Here is a 12,971-nt window from a genome sequence, read left to right on the forward strand (position 1 = left end):
CTGAATTTTTAACAGTTTGGATCTTTCAGTCATTGTTTTGCAAGTAAAAGCCCCACATCACAGCTCTTTTAGCAAGGCACCAGCTTAAAATAAAAACAGGGTTTCCATGGAAGAACACATGGAAAATGAGAGAAATGGATAAAAGCTCTGAAAAACATTCTGTGATACTGGAAAATAATTTCTCATCTTTTTCCTTTGTCAGATGACGTTAGAATAGCAGGGTGTGAGTACAAGAGCTAAAAAAACCTCTAAATGCTCAAAGTTGATTTTAAACAGTGAGTTAACTTTCAAAGGCAAACATCTGTAAACATCAAGATTTTTCTGACAATACTGAATATCAGCCTCTGTTTTTTTTTTTCCAACTTTAACCTGCTTGCTGTTGTAAATATTTCAAAGCTTTGGGTTTTATTTCTAAAAAAGCAATTTCCATGTAGGTAATCATATATCCAGCCTACAGTAGATCAGAGATGAGATGAGATCACAAAAGTTAAGTCTGAGTTTAACCGTTCTCAGGCTCTCTGGACAGATTTTAAGTCATTTTCCTTTTTGGAATTCTGACTTGATGAGGTTGATCAGTGTTATACAGTCTGTTGTTGCGCTGTTCTTCTTGCTGAAGACAGTTGTTTTCACTCTGGCTCTATGTTCTGCTGCAAAAATCATTTGTGATCACACAGATGTCTCCCTCATGGGATTTGGTATGGATTCGGAATAATGTTCCTAATTGTTTTAAAGACTTCCACAGAGAGACTGGTTAGTCTATGGCGCACAACCCATCTAACATTTAAACCATCTGTCCTGGAAAAAGTCACGAATCTGGTTGTAAAACTATAAATGGGACAATTTAATTATCCAAATAGACTCAGCTGTTCATGTTATGTACTGAAAAAAATGCACTTAATCATAATAGACAGTGAATTTGATGCATTTTATTTTTAAAGTTGCCTTTCCATACGACATCTTTTTGCCTCACAATGTTGAAATGAAAATTTTTTAAAAAAAGTTTCAGAGCTAACAGGTGGGAAAGATTTGGTAACCTGGCTGGTAAGTAGATTTTTTTTTCCCTTGCTTCTCCAAGTTGCGGCTAAACACTGAGGGGTCTATTGAGGCAGTAATGAGTCATATCCTTCAAACTGCTGTTCTGTATCTCAGACACCTCCTAAAATTCAATTTGCAGTGACCTTCTCACACATACGCATGCATCTGCAGACACACAGGTCTAACCTGTTCACGGCTCTATACTGTACTTCGCACCTCTGGGGGTGTTTTCTGGGGAAACAAATCACGTCAGTTGCCATAGTGAATGTGTCAGTCAAACTTATACAAACACACTCTACAGTTTCTGGCATGTGTTGCAAGCAAGGTGGTCTACACTTTATTGAAGAATAAAGGTAAATCCTGTCAGTCAATGTCAGACTGTCATCTGCCAGAAGAAGTATAAATATTTTCAGTAATAACATGTTATAGAGATATGGAAACAGTACATTTTAAAATGTTTGTTTGAAGGGGGGATAGTTCAGCTGAGGTCGAGTTGCAAAATATGGCTGCCTGGATTTTATTGGAGTTGGCTTGCCCAAGAAAATTAAAGCTCCATGTTTGGCGCTGATATTGCTATTGTCTCATAAACGGATCTTGAGAATGCTTTTCATCAAAGAATTTAAAAAAAAGAAGAAGAAACAAAAAATATGAACATCCTTGACATTGTGTTGCACTTCACATAACTCTTTGGATTTAAAGAGTTATGTGCATTGATACAGAGCAACTTTAAAGTGGCATGCAAATCTGTCTGTGTGTAAGATCTGTTTTCTAGCTGGGTAAAATAGTCTGTCCTCCATAGTATCACTTTGATCGCCTACTCACTAAATCTCCGACTTTCCACTGAGTCTAGTTTGAAAATTACTTGAAAAAAATTGGCATTTATAAGTTCTGTCTCGCTTTTTAATGCCTTTATGGCTAATAAATGAATTGATAGTTTCCATACTAGCTAGGTTACAGAAAATACAGAGCAAAATGTAAATGTCTGTATATGAGAGAGAAAGAAACCAGCCAACAGAAGTGCCTCTCAGCAGTAATGTGTGACTTTAGGGTTAAATGGCCAGGCTTGCTGAGTGATTGCCACATTAGCCAAAAGTATGAATAAATCTTCTGTTCAGAAATTTGACTATTTATGGACTCACATGAATTTGATCATGTGTTTTCTTTTAATGGCTTTTTAGGTTTTACTAAATTCTCTGTGGCCGCACTGTTAAGCTCTGCCGATGTTGGAGTGTGGGTGGTATGTTTAATGGTTTCAGATTGGAATAGATTTTATGACAATTTTAGAATTGGATACTGGCCACAATACTATAAATGCATTTTTTCCATAATAGAATTGATTTATTTCAGCATCAATGCTATAGTTTACTCAAAAATAAGCAGCAGGTCTGCAGAGAAGTTTACGTCTATATACAGTCCTATGGAAAATAACGTTTTCACAGCACTCAAAAATGAAGTGCACCCTAAGATTTACAATAGCTTGTAGAAACATCCTCAACAACTTGAAATAAACATTTTTTTTTTTGTAGGACTCTCAGTCTGTTACATCATTTTGGAGGAATCTTTACCCACATCATTGTTTCAGTTCACTGAGGTTTTCAGACAGGCAAGGCTCCCTTCACATCCAGTATGAGCATTTAGGTCAAATTGAGGTCTGGACTCTGACTCAATCATCGCAGCAGCTTGATTCTTTTCTTTTTCAGTCATTCTGTCATAGATTTGCTGCTGTGCTGTTGCTTTTAGACAGATGGCCTCTTTGGTATAGACAATATAGATAATACTTTCATATTAGAGAAGTTTGTGACCAGCCTGATAACTGCAAGTTGCCCAGGTCCTGTGGCTTCAAAAGAAACCCAAATCTCCACTGTTCCTCCATCGTGCTTGAGAGTTGGTATGAGATGTTTGTGCTGATACACTGTGTTGTTTTTGTTTTGGTTTGGGGTTTTTTGTCAGACATTGGACTGTGCATAGTCAGACATCTCCACTTCGGTGTCATCTGTCCTTTGTCCACTTAACAGACAGCGCAAAAATGGTTTGTTTAAAATCAACTTTGCAAACCTAAGCCAGTGTGTTGTTCTTTTTCAGAAAAAGAAGAAGCTTTCTTCTGGCTATCCTGTCAAACAAGCCACACTGAATGAACTTTAATGCTTAACATGCTAATTGAAGTCTGAAGGGTTTTTTTTGTTAATGTGTCTAAATATTTCATAATCTCATGGTGGGGCGAATTTGGTGGGACGTCCACTCCTGGGAAGATTGTGGCATTATGATAAGACACAATGTTTCAGTTTTTCACACGACTGCTTTAGTCTTTTTTAATGAGTAAAGTTCTTTGAAATGCTGAATATTGTGATGATTATCATGGCATGCAAACCTGAGGTATATACGTCAGCTGAATTTGTCTGAACATGAGGCATGTACCTCACCCTTTTTTATTTATGGCTTTATATCAGTTCCAACATAAATATGCTGCAATTCGATTGCACCACGTTCACAGTTACACAGTCACAGTCTGTTTCTTATGTCTCACGTTTTAAGTGGATGGGAAAACATGCTTTTCGGTAAAACTTTTGTGGAACATTTTAGGAAAAAAGTGAAGTAAACAGCTGAGATGCCATCTGTCTGCATTCATGCGTGTTTCTGGTGCTGCCATTCTCAAGTCACCCTACCTGTCAGTGTTTTCATTGCCTATTGTAAAGCAGAGAGTGAAATAACAGTTTGTAGGAACTCAGTGAAAGAAGGGATTTGAGCAGTAATCCTCCTCACTGATCCTTTTTAGAAACAACCGTCTGGCACACAGCCTGGCCCTCGCCATAACACGCCTGCTTTTTGATACCTGAAGGCTGAACTGCAAACTGACACCCACAGTGGCATTTTCTGCTTTTCACATACCTCACATCAGAGGCTCTCTGAAGATATTTTCCTCATTCGGTAAAATCGTTGGCTGCTGCAGGTGAGCTCAGGTATTAACCCTGGGGTTAACGCACACTGGATCCTCACATCGTAATATTAATGCTGACATTTTTGAAGAGGTTGGAAAGTGCCCATGTCATGCTATGAGTTATTTTCCTTCACTGTTCAGGTCATGTCAAGCCGAAACAGATATAATTATTTTATTTGATAAAATATGGTGTAAACAAAGACGTCCTTGGTCCAACTTGTACAGATATTCTCATTTTATTTGGTTTTGCCCTAAGCCGATATCCAGTCTCAGCTCAGCCTGTTTTAAACAAATGCTGTCTGTCTTTAGAGAGAACAGCTGCCAAAATATGAGTCTACCCAATTAATTTTTACTCCATAAATCTCCGTCTCTTGAAGTCGAGCCTGGGCTTGGGTTAAGTAGTCATATTTTATCGATGCAGTGATCATTACTATTCGTTATCTTCTGTCTCTTGGCTCTGCAAACAAACGCATGGTTTATTTGTCACAATAATAATTATAATAAGAAATTTGGTGTGGCATCTTTAAAGGTATATTTGAAAATACACTTTATTTTAATCTGGATAAGGCTTAAGCCATGACAAGGCTAGAAAGCTTAGACTTTATCTTCATTCTTAATATTTTTGACCCACAGCAAATACCTGCATCTTTATCTTTGTCATTAACCTTTATTGGAGTGAATTTCAAACTTTTTCCACTGCTTGCTTGAGAAATGCATTTAAGTTTGTAGAAGCTTTGATTTATGAGCAGTCTGGCCTTTTTAACACCTAACGTGAAGTGACCTCTTTGTCAAGTGGTTGTTCTGACTGTGGGGGATACTGTATGTAGAAAAGGCCACAGACGCACAGAGTAAGCTGTATACTGTCTCTCTCTGCACACACACACACGTGCACACCCTGTTTCTCTCTGTAACCATAAGGCTGGAATGGTTTATAGGGGGGTAATAAAAATGGACGCTGTGTGAAATGAATCCAATTTAAATTACCGGTTTTTGAGGCTGTGTTTTTCTTAGAGATGAAGAAATAGAAACACCCATGTGTTATGTTTATATAAAGGATTTTTATTTGAGCTTAATTTTCCATCTTTACAGGTGAGATTCTGTACATCCACACCCTTCAGTTCCTAGATGTCTTAAAATGGTGCTGTCCTTGGCATATTTGGCTGTCTGGATTACAAAAAACAAAATGCTAAAATTTAAAGTGCCTTTAAATATGCTTTTGTAAAGTGAAGACTGATTTATTTGTGTTTCGTTTGTGTGCACACAGGGATTGTAGAAGTGTGATCAGCCCTCCCTACCAACAAAAGTTGGCTTACAAGTGCTGGTAAGAGAAAAATCATTCATATCACTAGGATTTTTCTGGAAATACAAAGATTTAAAGCTGGAGTAAACTGTTCTGACTAAAATAACCCACAATGTATCTAGTGTACATGCCTAAAAAGGACGGCAGTAAATGGACACGGTTACATGTTTGTCTGAAATTCAAAGTTTGCCTAGGGCAACACAAAGATAGTGATAACATGTCCTTCATAAATAGCTCTACATTAAGCTTGACCCAAAACATCTTACTCAAGGTTCACAAGCTCCCCTCTTGTTTACATAATCACTTGCTAGTCTATTAGGAAATTGAATCAAACCAAATATCCAGTGCAGTGGTAACCTCAGCAAGGTTGCTATCAAAAAAGCTTTCTGTCAGGTGGCCCCTGAGGTTCAGATACATTCAGATTTCTGTTTTGGTGAATGTGGCAGGCAGACCTACAAACTGCTGCTGGTAAAAATGGAGAGAGATACGAGTGCGTCTATAGGCTGTCCTGGCCACATACAAGGAGGAATGATTTAGTCTAACTGAATTAGTAGATATGTGAGGATGAATATAAACACTAAACAACTGAAGGTAAAATGGTATTAAGTCAAAACCTTTTTCTTTTTTTTTTGTGTTGTTCTGGCCACACTACAAGATACAGATGACTTATCTATCACACAAGATGGTGTGAAAGTGTGCAACAAAGGATAAGGAGACCATGTACATAGTTGATTGTTACTGATACTTTATGCTATCAACATATACATGACTGAATTGATATATAAAAATACAGACCTAAATTAGAAGCAGCTGGTAATGCAACAAAACACGGTAGTCCTGATTACGTATATACAGTGAAATGAAATTCTCATCTGAAGTCTCTGCCGTTGACCTCTGTTAGCTTCTTGTTTTTATGAATTATATTAATCATGGACCCAGACTGACAAAAATGAACATTCTGTTATAGATAGACTACAAACTCAAAGGCAGTCTGCCACTGTCCTGGTAGATCAGCTGATAGCATCTGATATCATTGCAAACCCACATCAAGTGGCCGCTTAGCTTATACCCTTCTGTGCAAATCTTGCGTACAAAAGGCAGACTATTTATGTCGCTTAATCCTGCCTACAGTTGCCGCACATGTGCAAGCCCTTTTGCAACCCTGGGTTATTAGTGACATATCCGTTGCCAGTGATGCTTGTTGTGTTCTGCGGGAGGTATCTTACTGTTGCCTTCTCTTGCATGTGTTTGGAAGAGCAGAGGGGGACCAGAACAATTCCATGCTGCCAAATATGAACTGTTGTAGATGGAAACGATGATTTAGTCTAACTGAATTAGTAGACATGTGAGGATGAATATAAACAAAACAACTGAAGGCTTTTGACTCTAGTGGTTATGACTGATGTCTAATGCTGTAGATGTCATGTTTCCAAATCCATGTCATGCAGTATTTAAATGTTAAATGTCTAACCAGAGTGCTCAAACTCATTTGATTAGTAGGTTAGCTCCTTTTTAAGGAAGGTGTCGAGCCTTCAGTGGAGTCAGTTGCAGGGCCTGTATTACACAGCAGCCTGGAACCACTGAGTGGGAGACACAGGTTTTTAGCAGAGCCATTACTGCTGTAACATGAGGAGATGTTTTCATGTGCACACCTACAACCTGACACACTCACAACTGCAGGGACAGAAAAGTGAACCCACATATACACACAGGTGTGCTGGCAACAGCATCTTTCACCATAGCAGGGCTCTACCCCGAGGTACACGCTGCAGATTGGAGACACCAGCAAGTTTGTGTGTTAAGTACATAAGTGTAAATGAAGAGGGAAATAACCATTGGTGAGGTCATGAACTTCAAAATGAAAAAAAAAAAAGCTTCCTGGTGCTTTTCCATTACATCTCACTCCAATGGCGTCTGTTGTGCTTTTGTTGTAGATACCAGCCAGACTGTGTGCAATAAGCTCTTCAACTGATAAATACTTTTGTTCCAATTATTTCTCTAGAATGGTAACTATAAAAATAGTGAGCTGACATTGGTGACCTTAGCAGATGAAACTGAATGTTAGAAGCAAATTGCCTCTTATGTGAGTGTTAATAGTGATTTGTAACACTGGGGCCTTTAGATTGCCTGTATTTTCTGAGTATAGCTCCAGGGTTCCCAACGTGCAGCCACTGGGAAGAATGTACTAGTGTGTATTTCAAGTCATGATATAGTGGCTTATAACAAGACCCAGGAAGCATTTCTATTCAGCTGAAATTCTTCTGTTTCCCTTAGTATAACTGACTAAATCTTGCATTCACCAAAAACAAAGCAAAACCAAGTTCTCCCATGTTAAAGATAGCAAATGTGCATTCTAAAGTTTCAAGTGTTCAGTAAATATTTTAAGGTTTCACAGGCTCAACCTAAGTTTTATCTGACAGATCTTAAGTGCTTTTCTTGAAAGGTTTCTGGAAATGTTTTTCTGACTGCCACACTTTTCCCTTTTCATTCTCTTTGCTTCCCTATCGCTTTATTTTCCACAAACAGGTGTTCATTTGCTCCATCAGCACAGTGTTCAATAGCGGCAGCAGAAAGTACTTAGTGATCTAAAAGAGGGAGCGGTGGATTTTGACATAATCCTGTTTGGGTTAGAACAGACTCCTAAATAAACTACTGCAATGGGACACCACTGTTTACTAGCAGTGAGAGGATTGTATTCAAAGTGTAGCAGTACCATTGTGGTTTCTGGAGTCATTCATCTGTGATGAGCCAAAACAGAAAGCACACTTACATGTATCGTGTTCTCCGGTGACAAAAGAAGGTGTTTCTGTTTTTCTTAAAGCATTTGTAAGCATAAGTTAGTTATATCACTCATTTAAGGTAATAAGCTAGTCTAATACTATAATGAGTTTTTAGTGCAAAAATGTGTGATTATTTAAATTATTGCCTGACCTGATCTGACAAAATAAAAGCAAAATATATAAATAAAATCTATCACTAAATGCTTAATGTTTTAATGCATTTTAAATTATTAACATATATAGCGACACAATGGTATTACATGCATGTCACAGAATGTGGAAATACTCAGATTTATTTAAAATTATAGTATAATACATTGCCATTCACTTTATACTAAAAAAAAACCCCTACTTTTAAATTGCCATCAACATTTAATAAATGTAAGTAACAGAAAAGTGTAAGCAGTGAAGATAAAAACATAAAAACAGATGCAGATATTGCTTTTTAAAATTCTTATTCCATCTAAAAACCCAACCTACACTTTGGACGTGCACAATAACTAATACAGCTCAATCACTGACATTTCAGTAGGCAGTTTGGTGTTTTATGCTAGTAGTAGCTAGCTTGTTGTAGTCTAGCATTTACTGAATACATAGAAACTCAACATTATTTCCAGCTATAGATTCTTGGCTTCAAAACCAACTGGTAATTCATAAAAGCAGTTTGCTGGAGCTATAAAAAAGGATGCACAAGAAAAAAAGAAGCGTGAGTGGACACAAATAAATACAACTAAAAGCATAATGTAAGTAAACTAAAAGTAAAGTAAAAGCCTTATTTCTCTAAAATACCATCTGTAAATTTTAAACATATAGATCAACAAGTCCAAGTCCACAAGCCTTTGGGTACATGTCCCTCCCCCACCATCTTCTCAGCATGCACACACCAAAAATTTAGACTGAAGGCACACGCACGTTGACCTTGAGGGTGTTAGCTGTGTTGACATTTGTTTGGACAGTGCTTCAATTCCTCAGACTGCTGCAAGGTCACGTGGCTTGACATCAAAGAAAATAATTTCTTCCTGGGCGACACTGAGAGCTCCGGTGTTTATTCTAAAACTGACTGCCTCCCTGTCTGTGTTTCTGTCTCTGGCAATCGCTGCTTCATCCCTGCCTGCCTGTCTCATTACCTGTGCACAATATCTGCACAGCAGTTGTCTTAAGACTGTATGTTCCCGTGGAGTTTTTTTTCTTTTAAATATTATTATTATTTCTTTTAGCTTTTGGCAGTAGATACCCACACACAACTTTAGTGCAGAGAAGGCTTTGACAATGATTTAACATTTGTTTGGTGCCATGCGTATCGTCAGCCTGCTGCCTGGTAATGTAGAGTGACTGGACCTGGCCGGTTCTTCTGTACTTTTCACTTCAATGCTATTTAGCGCAAAATGGTGATTGCTCTATTTAACTCCATTTTAAGCAAATTTAGTTTTATTTAGTAACATTTCTTTAAACCACAGCCAGACGAAATGTTCAGAAACACATTGTGGTTTGGAGTGATTTCCACCTGTTGCTTATAACTCGCCGTGTTCATCTTCACGCTACAAATCTGGTCAAGATGTGGGGTTTTGTGCTTTGGTTACTGGCCACAGATCAAATACACACAGACACCAGAGATGATTAGAGATTAGAAGTAAACAAAGTAAGAATACTGTAGTTAAACTGTGCAGCATATCATTTAAAAAAAAAAAAAGGTGCAAAAGAAAAGATCTGACAGGGAAACTGCTGTTCTGACTAAGGCTACGTCCACACTAGCCCGGATAGATTTTTAAACGGCGTTTTCGTCTGATTTCAGTGATTTCAAACGAAAACGCATTAGTGTGGGCGTAGCCTAAACATTCTACTTGCGAGATCTACATTTAATAGACTGATTGTCTTGTCACAGTGTTGGAAGCACCAAGCTGTGCATTCACCAGAGAGCAATTCATGTGCATGTTTAGCTTTGAGGTTTTCCCCCCAGGGATGTTTTGTTTTGATGTCTTCCACTGCAGCCAGATGAATGGACACATGGTGAGCTGGGGGGGAGGAGGGGACTGTTGGACATGTTAAAGGACACCTGTGGGGCTTTGTGGGCCTCCCATGATGGACGGGGGGTTCCGCTTCAGGTGGCAGTAATTTCTCTACACCGTAGGGAGGGGTAGTGGGGTCAGGTTGTGCGTGTGTTTTACGTGTGTGCGTGTGACTGCTTTGTCGCCGGGGGATCAGTCTGTGAGAGGTGATTTCAGTTTGTGTTTGTGCTTGTTTCCACCCCATTTTCTTAACTGTCTTTTAGTGTATTTATATACACTGTGTTTGTGTGTTTGTGTACACAGGCCCATCAAAGAATAATTGCTTCAAATACCACTGGGAACACCACACAGATCGTGACAGTCTCACCCACAACTGATGATTATGTAAATATGATAGCCATCTGTAGACTTGATTGTGTGTGTGTGTGTGTGTGTGTGTGTGTGTGTCGGGGGGATGTTCTGCCTAATATATTGTCTTATCATGTGGAGATCAGCTGTTAGACAAATGTGGCATTGTTGAAGACCAAAGTAGAGCCATTATGTGCATGTGTGGTTGTGTATGTGAAGTCGGGCCAGTTCAGGGCTTCATCTATTCCCTGCACCTGATACTGAGCTGGATCACTTGGTATTTTAGATGAAAAGACAGCAGCTTGTTATTAAATGTCACAGGCCGATCTTCTAGAATAACCAATAATGTTGCAACAGCTCACCTACTCACACACACAGACACACACACTACACATAGATATCTTTTTTAACGTACAAGGGAAAATGATTAAGACAGACCACAGCAGCAAGAACTACAACAATGTAATGCCGTAAGAGGTGGTGACTCTAAACCTAGTGAGGAATTTGATCTGAGTTGGCTGAACGCTTGACACCTCATTGTCATGGCGTAAACACAAAGTGATTAGGTTTGTGAACTGATTGTGCTCGACACCTGATTTAGTGTAACATGCAGACAACACATTCACCCATATGTTGGTATATGCACGCACATGCCAGAGCATGGTACAACTTACACTCACTACAAACTTTGTTAGGCACACTTGTTCAACTGCTTGTTAATGCAAACATCTAGTCAGCCGGTTCCATGACAACCACTTAATGCAATTGGACCTGTAGACACGGTGACGACAACCTGCTGAAGTTCAAACAGAGCATCATATCAGACTAGTTTCTTGACTCATGATGGTGATTTCACTTGACTCAGATGGCCTCCACAGTCATCAATACTATAAGCTATATAATACTATACAGTAGTGATTCTGTTATTGAACTCATGTATCCACTTCCGCAGACAGGGTTCCGACCTTTAAGTTATACAATATTATATAACGGCATTTGCAAAATGGTAAAAAACACAATTAAACTGATTTTGAATTTGATGCAACAACACATCCTAAGAAATTTGGGGCCGGGCCATGCTTACCACTGCGTAGCCTGTCCCATTCCTGACCGATATAGGATTCGAGCTATACATCATTTCTATTTGGTCATGGTTATATTCATGTTTCATGATGCACCAAAGGTTTTCAGTTTGTGAAAGGCCTGAAGTGCTGGCAGACCAGTTCAGCACATCGATGCTTTTACTGCAAAGCCATGTTGTTGTGAGAGGTGCTACTGCCATTAAATTAAAATAATAAAATATTTTTCATAAAATAGTAGAATTTCTCAATTTAAACATTTGATATATTTTGTGGTTATTACTCATACTCATAACTCATTGCACTCTTCTTTTATTTACATTTTACACATTGTCCCAACTTGATTGGATATGGGATTGTAGATTTTCTAATAACATAAATACACTTTAGTCTGACTTCATCATAAACTCAAGTCTAGGTTTCTAAAAGGCCTCTCCAGCTGTACCCTCTTTAAACACATGCGTTACTTATCTGTAGCTGAAAAGCTCTGTTATTTATAAGCACATAACAAGAGAAGCTGTCTCTGCCATTTGCTGAACAGATGTGTGATTGATCTTCAGATCAGATTCTTTTCTGCAGTAATATTTAGGATTTTGTGCTCCCTTTCAATGTCTTTCACCCATGCAGCACTGCCAATCAGTTACAAAACTGATTTGAGCAAACGGATAGTAATACTAATAACATTAGATCACCTTTAGTCAAAAGCTGTTCACTTCACTATCGCAACAAATCAAGCTATGTGTTTTTCATTGTGTCAAAGTGGTGAATTCTCTCTGTAGTATGCGTGACATATGTGGAAACACATACTCTCACTGCACAGCCACCAAAGGCAAAAACAAATATTTTACAGGCTCTGTGTGCAACAAATAGACCCCCACTCGTGATGAGCATGTTTCTATGTGTTAAAGTCACTAGTTTGGAGTGCAAAGGCCATTCTTGGAGGTCAGAGTGGCAGTGTTATGTTTCATTCACAGAATAGGTCCTCTTTTACAAACTATGGGGTAGAGGTCAGCAAAGGCGAGGGAGAAAGAAGAACAGAAACATGAAGAAAAGTAGGTGTGGGTCAAGGTTTGGGGAACAGAGGCTAGCAGACATTAGCATTCATGTTTTCTGATAGCTGGCAGGTAGATGGGGCAGACTGTGTAACACACACTGTTGTCATAATGTTCTTTGTACTTCGTCCATGACCACTGATTGACCTACATGTATAAATGTAGTCCATGAGCGTAAATACTTGTGCTGAATTGGTGAATGCTTGTTTTGTGTGTTAGGTATTTTTGCTTTTTTCCCACACATAAAGGGCCCATGGTGGTCATACGAGAAGCTGCGCTGAACTTACGGATCCTTGAATAGTGGAAGCACTATATTTGGGAGCTGGACCGAGGCTTCTGACCCTAACACTGACCCCACACCTGCCTAATATGTGTGCCAGTGGACATGGCTGGAGATGGATAGAGATGGGGGAGATGCAAATGAATGTTTGTCTCT

General features: G+C 38.8%; 1 protein-coding gene across 1 annotated transcript in view; it reads left to right on the forward strand.

Annotated features, from left to right (window-relative positions):
• bmpr1ba (bone morphogenetic protein receptor, type IBa) overlaps positions 1-12,971 on the forward strand; it is a 63,325-nt gene that overhangs the window by 15,331 nt on the left and 35,023 nt on the right. The window contains exon 2 of the mRNA XM_013914032.1: positions 5,235-5,291. The gene's annotated coding sequence lies outside the window, so the exon portion shown is untranslated. The remainder of the gene's footprint in view (positions 1-5,234; positions 5,292-12,971) is intronic.

The sequence above is a fragment of the Pundamilia nyererei genome, unplaced genomic scaffold (assembly GCF_000239375.1).
Source record: "Pundamilia nyererei isolate P.nyererei 1_Seehausen unplaced genomic scaffold, PunNye1.0 scaffold00006, whole genome shotgun sequence".
NCBI classification, from domain to species: Eukaryota; Metazoa; Chordata; class Actinopteri; order Cichliformes; family Cichlidae; genus Pundamilia; species Pundamilia nyererei.